Consider the following 10770-nt stretch of genomic DNA (forward strand, 5'->3'; position numbering starts at 1 on the left):
ACTAGTTTCCTCCTTGCTTAACATCGGTTTTTCTTTCCTCATGGTCTCAACACTTTGTTTCATCTTGATTTTATCAATTTGGACTTGTTTAGGCGTCAAAAGTGTTAGGATAATCTTCTTACCTCCATGTTTGAACGAGTATTGATTGGTAAAGCAATCATGGATGGTCCTCTTGTCATATTGCCATGGTCTTCCAAGGAGTAAATGGCTAGCATTCATAAGAACAACATCACACATGACCTCATCCTTATATTTTCCAATTGAAAAAGGAACCATCACCTGTTTACTGACGTTAAGTTCTCCTCGTTCATTAAGTCATTGTAATTTGTAGGGATTTCGATGCTTCAATGTCTTCAAACCTAATTTCTCCACCATGATGGTACTGGCAACATTAGTACAACTCCCACCGTCTATGATCATGAAATACACCTTTTCATTCACATGGCATTGGGTATGAAAGATGTTTTTCTATTGTGCATTGTCTTCTACAACTTGAGTAATCAGAATTCTTTTAACCACTAAAGCTTCGCCTTCTACGGGAGCCCTAATTTCTGCTTCTTCCTCGACTTCAGTGGGTGTTACTTCTTCTTCTTCATGGTCAGACTTAATTTCACCATTTCCAAGTAGTAACATGGTGTTTCAGTTAGGACATTGTGTAGAAACATGCCCCCTCCCAAGACATTTAAAGCATTGAATGTCTCTTGATCGTTTAGGGGTCTCTTTTCCTCGGTTATCTTTGAGTTGTGACGTATTCGTTGATTTGGCCTTCTCTTTGGTAGGAGTAGGGGTAGATTTCTTCAAGTTGTTTGGACTCCATCTTGAAGGTGTAGGCATGGTAGTGCGAGATATAGATCTTCTCCATAGTTGCCTTTCTATTTTCATAGCCATTTAGCACCATTTCATCGATCTCTATGTAATGGTACAACTCCAAAGTATTGGCAATTTTTTTATTGAGGCCGGCAAGAAATCTAGCCATGGTTGCTTCACGATCCTCCTCAATATTGACTCGGATAATTGCTACTTCCTTCTCCTTATAGTAATCCTCTACACTCCGTTGGCCTTGTTTAAGGTTCTGCAGTTTCTGAAACATGTCCCTGCGATAATGAGTAGGAATGAAATGTTTATGCATGATACCTTTCATTTCAAGCCATGTTGAGATTGGTCTTTCTCCATTCCTCCTTCTGGTAATAGTAAGTTCATCACACCATATCAAAGCATAATCGACAAACTCCATGGCTGCCAATCTCACTTTCTTGAGTTCGGAATAGTTATGGCAACTGAAAATATGTTCCACTTTTCTTTTCCATTCAAGATATGCTTCAGGATCAGTTTTTCCTTGGAATTGAGGAATTTTTATATTTATGTTTCTCATATTATCATCAACATTGTCATGCCTAGGTCCTTGTAACATGGATGGTTCTTCTTCATCATAATTGTCTAGAACATCATCTTCTGGAAGAGGTTGTTGCCTCCTAGGAGTATCATTGTTCTGAGCTTGGGGTTGATCTCTTCTTTGGTTTAGTTTATCATGAAGAGCATCAAATTATGTCCGAAATATTCTCATCATTTCTCCAATCAATGCTTGCATTTGCAAGTTCGGTTGACCTGCATTTCCTTTAGGACTTTGAGACATGATTAGTAAACAAACAAAATAAAAGTAAACCTTACCAGCACACTCACAAAGCCTCTCAAGATTCACTCCAAAGAAATGATAAGATCACTCCACTCAACACTCGTGTTTACTCTCGGGAATATATCTTGGCTTTTAACAATTCCCCTTCTAATCTCACTCTCTCTATTTGCCTTTTTCCACTCAATTTCTCTAGCTAAGTCCTTTGAAGAACTTACTCAAAATTAGAACAAGTTAATTCTCTACTTGTATGCATCGGCTGCAAATAGGTTAGGGTATAAAGGAATAGAATAAATGGAAAGGTATAATAAAGGATTTAAGGTATTTAAAATAAGGAAATGGTTGAAGACAAGGAAAATGAAAATATAAAAAGGAAGAGGTGACTTACAATTCAAGAAACAACACTTACTGCAATCTTTCTCAAGAAACAATAAAGTTATCTTTTCTTAGTGTAGATAGACCTCTTTGATGTACTTGCAATGGTAGATCACTTTCCTTGGCTTTTCTTTCTTTTTGAAATTCTCTTTTTCTTTTTCTTCTTTTCTGAATTTTTTCTTCTTTTTGTCTTTGAACTCCCTTGATTGTTATAGGAGTCTTCTTTTCTTTTTCAATTTTTTTTCTTTTTGCTTTGCACGCCAATAACACTTTTGTTGTCAATCCAACTATGCTCTGATTACCGCTTGATGTAGGTTGAATCTACAAGATTTGATGAAAGTGCGTAGATAGCATTATTGTGTCCCGATCTAGGATTGACAAGTACTGATGTCCTTGAATTATAAGTTTGGGCTACAACAAATATAAGAAGAAATGGAATTAATAATGGAATAAGCAATGATTAAATAAAAATAAGAAATGAAATAAAGATAGAAAAGAGATGGTTGCGGAATTATGAAGTTGATGATGGCCTTGACAAAGGATGTTGATGATGGTTGATGATGAAATGGAGATGGTGGTGATGTGATGTTGTATCTCAAGCACGCCAAAGAGGAAACTATGCTATGAAGCACAATCACGATTTTCACAAACTTGCTTGAGGGGTGGTGATAGTGTCTTCAACCCATTAGATATAAAATTAGGAATTTAAGAATCAAGATGGAAGGTATGACGCCACAAGTATATGAATAATACTTGCTTAATCGATAAAGTTCACAAAGAACTTTGAAGACAAATTAACTCACAAGAGTTTGTTTAATATATGAGATGAGATGACTACAATTGATGGCAAGCCTCTCAATTTATAGGAAATTAGAGGGCTTGGCCGAATGAGTACATAGTGTTTCGGCTAAGTACATGTCTCTATGGAAGTACATAATGATTCAAGATGAAATGAGAAGTCCCTTGGCTTGGTGATGGTTCGGCTAACCCTTCATGAATGGGCTTGATGGTTCAGCAAAGGGTGGGGCGACATTTTCCTTGGCCGAATATGCATGCTTGTTCATCTTGGTGCCAATTTCCTCTCCTTGGCCGAATGATGATATACCTCCTCATGTGTGGCGCCATATTGTTGGGATCGTCGGCGCAGCGGAATCAAAACTCGACGGTCTCACTAGTAATCCAAGTACGTAAAATCGAAATCGAAAGGAATGGATGCGAATACTTACAGCGGGTTCCTTGGAAAACAGTAAGAACGACAGTGAATACTAGTGGTGTAGATCGGTTCAAATCGTAAGCCTCAACGAAATCACGTCTCGGCCTCTACTGAGTTCACCCGATTGAGAGCAATATTTGTTTTCCCCAAAACTATTTTTGAGAGAAAATGGCTGAAGGTTTATATGTGTGTGTTAAAAACGGTTGCTAGACCTAACACGCCCTTTTATATCCATTACCCTAACATCTTAGGGTTTTCAAAGTTATTTCGAATTAACAATAAAATATTATTTAATTAATTCAATTAAATATACATTAAAGACTTATATTCTAAATTATAATCTTTAATGTTTATTTAAAAACTTATTTAATTATTCTGAATTATATATACCAATTAAAAGAGTTATAATCTAAATTATATTCTTTTAATGCTTACTTACTATATTCGGGATAATTAAAATCATATATATATCAAATATACATATCATAACTCTAGATATATTTTAGTAACATACAACAAATTGTAAATTTTTGCTCATTTCAATCCTAGGGTGTGACCCTGTAGGTTCTTTTAACGTTAGTAGTAATTATTAGAATAATTCTAATATTACATACAATGAGTGACATCTAGCAATATATCATTGTCACCTAAGTTACAAGAAATTATGATTCAACATATCATCTTCGTGATTAACTCTTTTATGTATTACATCCTTTTGTCCTTTATATCTAGAATAGGCACAAGTCTTAGAATAGTCACACTTGTATTGCCCATCTATTGCTTCTTGATATCTAGAGTAGACTATAATTAATGAATATGATATCACATATCAACTTATTCGAGCATGGCCGTGCATTTCTAGTCTCACTCAATCAAGTGGTATGTGATATATTTCCTATTATGTAGGAAGGAAAAATCATATCTTAACTATATATACCCCACTACATATATCGAAATATATTCAATAACAGTCTTTATAGTGAAAACAATTACGGAGCATGTTTAACTGTATCAAAACATACAACAATATATATTGGGATGACATTGATCTCAAGTCTTGAGATCATACATATAGTCATCATCATTAGCAATGTTATGACCGTTACATAATAATCCAAGACATAAGCTCATGATGGGTCAATCTAATACATTGTTCTTTAACAATATAATCATGTATCAATTCTAACATCTCTATGGCAATGACAACTCCTTGTCATCAATCAATACCATGTTAGTCTTAAGCATATTATTATTGTCCATGCCATAATAATACTTGACTATGGATCTTTTAATAATGTTATTATATAGACTTTATTATCTTCCAGTTTATGTTAAACACAAACACATAACTGAAAATAATAGTGGCAATGCCTTTATTCAATTAAATTGGTAAATAAATATATTATTACAATCATCATATGATTGGTCTTTGGGCATACTCTAACACATATCTCTCATGTGCAAGGCATGTGATGTGGCCAAATAGGCATGGAGCTCTATCTCATGTCCCTTGGTGATTTAGGCCTCTAATGGGTGTGTTCTCTTCACCAACGTGCTCCTTAGTTAAAGGGCATCTTCATGGGTAGCATCATTCATGAAAGGTCATAATGTTTGAAAAAGTAACCTTTCATGTTTGAGCTAGTTCTGGTGTGAATGAGCTGGAGGTAAGCTAGCCATAGGTGTGTTGTAGCATGGTGAACATTATAGAAGCTCCTTATGAAAAGGTACCTCTTGAGGTGGCAACTATTCACGAAAAGGTATGATTTCACAAATTTTGACTTAGGACATATTTAAAGTGACCTAAGTGTTGATGATGATGGTGCAGCTCCCCAACTAAATTGAGGTCATCTTGTAGCTCAAATCGTCAGCTCAATCCAGCTATGAGCTCACGGGTCTCCGGATAACTTTTCACCAATGGTTCCTTATACTCTCCTAAACGTCCCCATGTAAGTTTCCTTATTGTTGCATGCTCCATTTAGCTCCAATATAGCTCCCAAGTTATAGAAGAATATGCCTACATACATATCATAAGGAAATAAGTTAAGTATATGAACTTTATATAATGTATATAAGATAGAAATGTGTACTATAGTATATAATAATGACTTATGCTTCATTTTTAATGAATAAGTTATCATCATTATAGCTATAGATGTAATATATATATATATATATATATATATATATATAGCTATGTTATAGTATACGAAATAAGCATCATTATGTATAAAGTTAGAAAGTTTCTTCCCTTAAAAGGTTGGATTAGCCAATGTAAACATGATGTTGGATTGGATCACATCAATATGTTTCAAGTATATTATGGATTTTGTTTTGGATATGTGTTTATGTTAGTACAATACTAACATATGTATCGATATCAATTTGTGATTTTGTACAGATTGTGATTGAGTTTTGTGATCAAAGCAAATCGAATATAAAAGGATCTAGTGTAGAGCATAGTGAGGCACATCTTTTGATAGGTATAAAGTGTAAAGATGAGTGCAATACATGCATGACATTGTACATAGATGTTTTATACATCATCATGAAGAATTGCGACAAGTCTACCATATTTATATCAGCATGATATTATGTCATTTTTATAAATTCGACATGACATCGACATATCACAGTGTACAATTATAATGTATTGATTTCGGGTAAATGTGATATTTTACCATGAAAGTTATTTTGGGTTTAAACTGTCCAAAAGTTAATTATATGGTTATGCAATGCCATGGATGAATGAATTAGACTATATGCCAAGTAAGTCGTTTAAGGACAGGGTATAATTGCCATGCCATAGAGTATAGTAGTTGCAGGTTTATATTAGAACTATAGTGTGTAAGGGCACTAAGTGTGTATGGTGGACACGACATTATTTGTAAGCAATACAGTGCATATATTACTCAAATACCAATGGTCTTCGTATGTTTACTTACAGGCTATAGTTATTTGTAAAAATTATTATATTTATATTATATTATTGTGATCATGGTAAAATATTGGACTTGCAGGTAAAGTGACAATATGGCATTTGGAAATGACATTAAATTTCATGCATGAGTTGTATTGCATTGTTTATTATTTTTAATTACCTTACTAAGTTTATATTTAGTGTGTGATGATTTTCACGCATAGGTAAAAGCTAGGATTAGAAGTAAAGAATACAGAGCAACTTAAGCATCAAGGATTATACTACAATATAAGTAAGATATCCTATGATGTAATTTTGACTTAGTTAGTGGCATGTATTTACCAATGTCCTAGTAGCTTTGTCTAACTGTTTTGGAAACTTGTTTGTAATGGATAAACTGAATTGTTTTATGTTATTTTAAATATGGATAATACGAAACAATATTATTTTGAGTTGAAGTATTTTAATATACATATATATGTTTTAAGTATCATGTGATAGTTTCACTTGATTTAATATTTTTATATTATCAATTACCATTTTAAGTAAATAAATTTGTAAATCACTTTTGAAATTGGAAAATATTTTAAGAAATTTATCTGACATCTATAATCTGTATTGGTATAATTATACAGGTTTTAGGTGTTACATTTATTGGTATCGGAGCTACATGTTTAGCCATTTCTGGACATGGAAAAAGTCTATATTAAGTTGAGAATGTATACATGTCACTATGATGTTAAAAGTTTACTCATAGTTGTATATATACTATGATGATGCTTATTAGTCAGTAAAGTTACTCTTTACTAATGATAGATGATTTTGACTGTGTTCAGATGTCAAAAACTAAAGATAAAGGTAAGAAAGTTGATAATGTTGAATAGAAGGTCGAGATTGAAAACAACCCAAAAGTATCCTATATGACTTTTGTATCACGTCTTAGAAAAGTTTAAGTTGTTAGGTGTTTTCTTCATTCTGTGGAAGAAATGCCCCAACGTTTAACGAAGTTTCTGTATTTGAGGAATCCGTTAAAAAGTTTAAACGTATTATAAGAGAAGTTGAATCGGATGAGGATCTAGAGGAGATTATTAAATCTAGTGATGACGCTGATGTTTCTCCAGGTAACCTTAAATAATTGAGAAATATTTAAGTCAAGCATTGTTGATTTGAGTAAGAGGAAATAAGTAAGCGGTAAATAAATTATCCACTAAAAGTTTAAAGAAAGCTGGGTTATTAGTGAATCAAATGATTTTGAGTTTGAATGAGAGTAGATATTAAGTTTTATGAACTTAATAGAGTAACCTTGCAAAGGTAAATTTGTGAAATGGAATGTTTACCATTTCATTCTACAATGAATGACTGCTGAGATTGAGATTGATTCTCAAGAACTTGAAAAGTGTCAAGTTCGTAATGATAGGAAAAAAGAGTAAATTTGTTTAATAGTGTGATTTTAGCATTAATTGTTATGATGTTATTGCTATGAATTTTCAAGTTTTCTTATTGAATGACGTGGACATTTAGACTTTCATTTGAGATGGAAATGTTTAAACTACTCGAGAATAATTTCTATAGACCTGGAAAGGTTATACATATTACCTTAAGAATGAAATAAGGAATTCTAAAGTAGAGATATTCAATTCGACTTGATAACAAGTGTTATTATAGAGGAATACCTATGGGTCATGATGCAAGTGTTAGTCGGACAGATAGTAAATGTCCGATAAAGATTTAGGAGCTTATGTTCATGATGAATCTGATGGAATTATCATTTAACAAGTTTTAGATCATATTGAGCAAGGATTGGTTGTCTCTACACTAAGGTTTGGTTGATGGTCGCAATAAGTGATTAATTTAGAAAGATGCGGAGGAATTGGAAATTTTAGTAATTAATGAAAAAGCGAAATCATCACTAATTTGATATCAGCAATGGTTACGATTAACATGATGTAAGAAGTATGCATAGATTTTCTAGCTAAGGTGATAAATACTTAAGTATCTGAGGAAAAATCGTATGATATTCCCACAACTTGGAAATTTCCATATGTCTTTTTAGATTAATTATCTGGGTTACCCTTACATCGAGAGGTGAAATTCAAGAATTATGGTTCTCAGAGCTTTGATTCTGTTTATATGGTTTAATATCAAATGGTTGTGATTGAGTTAAGAGAATAAAGGCTCAATGGAAAGAACTACTAGATCGAGGATTCTTTAGACCGAGTGTTTCACCTAGGGGTGCACCGGTGTAGTTTGTGAAAAAAGGAAAGATTGATCTATACGATTATGCATAGATTATCGACAGTTAAACAAGGTGACTATCAAGAACAAGTATCATCTTCCGAGGATTGATGACTTGTTTAATCAGCTTAAAAGAGTAACATTTTCTCTAAAATTGATCTTCGATTAGGATATCACTAGTTAAAGATTAAATAGGAAGATATTCCAAAGTCAGCATTCAGAACACAATATGGACACTTCGAGTTCGTGGTAATGTTGTTTGGTTTGACAAATTCCCCGGAAGCATTCATGGAACTGATGAACTAAGTATTTCAACCTTACTTGGATAAGTTTGTGGTGATATTAATTGATAATATTCAGGTATACTTAAAGACAATGATAGAACATGATGTTTATCTTCGTACTGTGCTTCAGATACTTAAGGAGAAAAAGTTTATATGCCAAGATGTCAAAGTGTGAGTTTTGGTTGTCAGAAGTTGCTTTTATTGGTCATGTCGTCTCGGCAGATGGCATAAGAGTTGATCCTAAAAAGGTTCAGGCAATAGTGGAGTGGAAACCTCCAAAGAATATTATCGATGTTCGAAGTTTCTTATAACTTGTTGGTTATTATCGAAGGTTTGTGAAAAAACTTTTCGATGATTGCTTCTCCGTTGACCAAGCTCTTGAGAAAGGATATTTCATTTACTTGGACTGAGAAGTATCGAGAGAGTTTTGAATCTCTAAAGAAGATTTTTACAGAAGCACTAGTGCTGGTACAACCGAAATCTGGCAAAGAGTATATGATGTATAGTGATGTATCTCATAATGGTTTAGGATGTGTACTTATGCAATAAGGTAAAGTTGTAGCTTATGTTTCTCGACAACTAAAGATGCACGAGAGAAATTATTCCACTCATAATCTTTACTTATCAGTGGTAGTATTTTCTCTAAGGATTTGGCATCATTATTTGTATCGTGAGTGATGCCATATCTACATGGATCATAAGAGTCTGAAGTACCTGTTGACTCAAAAAAGATAAAACTTGAGATAGAAAAGACGAATATAACTCCTAAAGGACCATGATTAGACCATTGATTATCAGCCAGTGAAGGCTAATGTTGTGGAATATGTACTTAGTCAGAAAACTTTTGAGCTTTACGAGCTATGGATGTGCAACTATTGTTGAAAGCAAATGGTGCACTGTTGGTTGAATTAAAGATAAGTCGATACTTCTAGATAGGATAAAAGAGCTACAAAAGAAATTTGGGAGATTCTTGGAAAAGATTGTACAAGTGGGAAAAGGTGAGACGAAAGACTTTGAAGTCAAGTATGATAGATGCTGGTATTACTGAAGAAGAATATGTATTCCACATGATGATAAATTAAACAAATATATTCTTTATAAGGCACATTATAGTTCGATGACTATGCATCCATGTGGGAAAGAGTCAATATGGATTTTGTTACAGGGCTACCTTTGACATCAAATAAAAAGGATTCCATTGGGTGATAGTTGACCGGTTAACTAAGTCGACACATTTCATTCTAGTGTGAATGGACTATTCATTGGATAAATATGAAGATATATATATATAAAGGAGATAATTCAAATGCATGGAGTGCTAGTATCTATCATATCCGATATGGATCCAATGTTCAATTCAAGATTTTGGAATTCTTTGCATAAAGATTTGGGAACTCGATTTAATTTTAATACGATCTTTCATCCACAAATGGATGGTCAGTAATAGCATACTATTTAGATATTAGAATATATTTGCTGAGGGCATGTGTGATTAAGTTCAAAGGATCATGCGAAAAGTATTTTCTTTTGGCAAAATTTGCCTACAACAGCAATTATCAATCGAGCAGCAAGATGGCTCCATACAAAGCTTTATATGGGAGAAAATTTCGAACACCATTAAATTGGTTTGAGTTAAAAGATCAAAATCTTGTTTGCCGGGATTTATTAAAAGAGGTTGAGGATTAAATGAAGATAATTCAAGATAATCTCAATATGGCATTTGATCGGTAAAAGTCTTATGCTGACCTGAAGCGATATTGCATTTTGGACGTAAAGGAAAACTAAGTCCAAGATTCATTGGACCTTATGAGATCTTAAAGAGAGTCAAATCGGTGGCTTATCTGTTAGTATTAACTCTGGAGATAGACAAACTTCATAATATTTTTCATGTGTCGATGCATAGAAAGTATCGATCGGATCCTTCACATGTCATTGCATCAAAGGAAATAGCAATCAGACCATTTTTGAGTTATGAAGAAAAACCAATACGGATGTTGACTTGAGAAATCAAAGAAATGTGTAGCAAGACGACTCTTCCAGTTAAAGTGTTTTGGCAAAAGCATAAAGTCTTAAAATTCGAGGATGAATTCTATTTAAGGGGGAGTTATAATATCCC

Source organism: Hibiscus syriacus, unplaced genomic scaffold (assembly GCF_006381635.1).
Source record: "Hibiscus syriacus cultivar Baekdansim isolate YM2019G1 unplaced genomic scaffold, ASM638163v2 tig00005406_pilon, whole genome shotgun sequence".
NCBI classification, from domain to species: Eukaryota; Viridiplantae; Streptophyta; class Magnoliopsida; order Malvales; family Malvaceae; genus Hibiscus; species Hibiscus syriacus.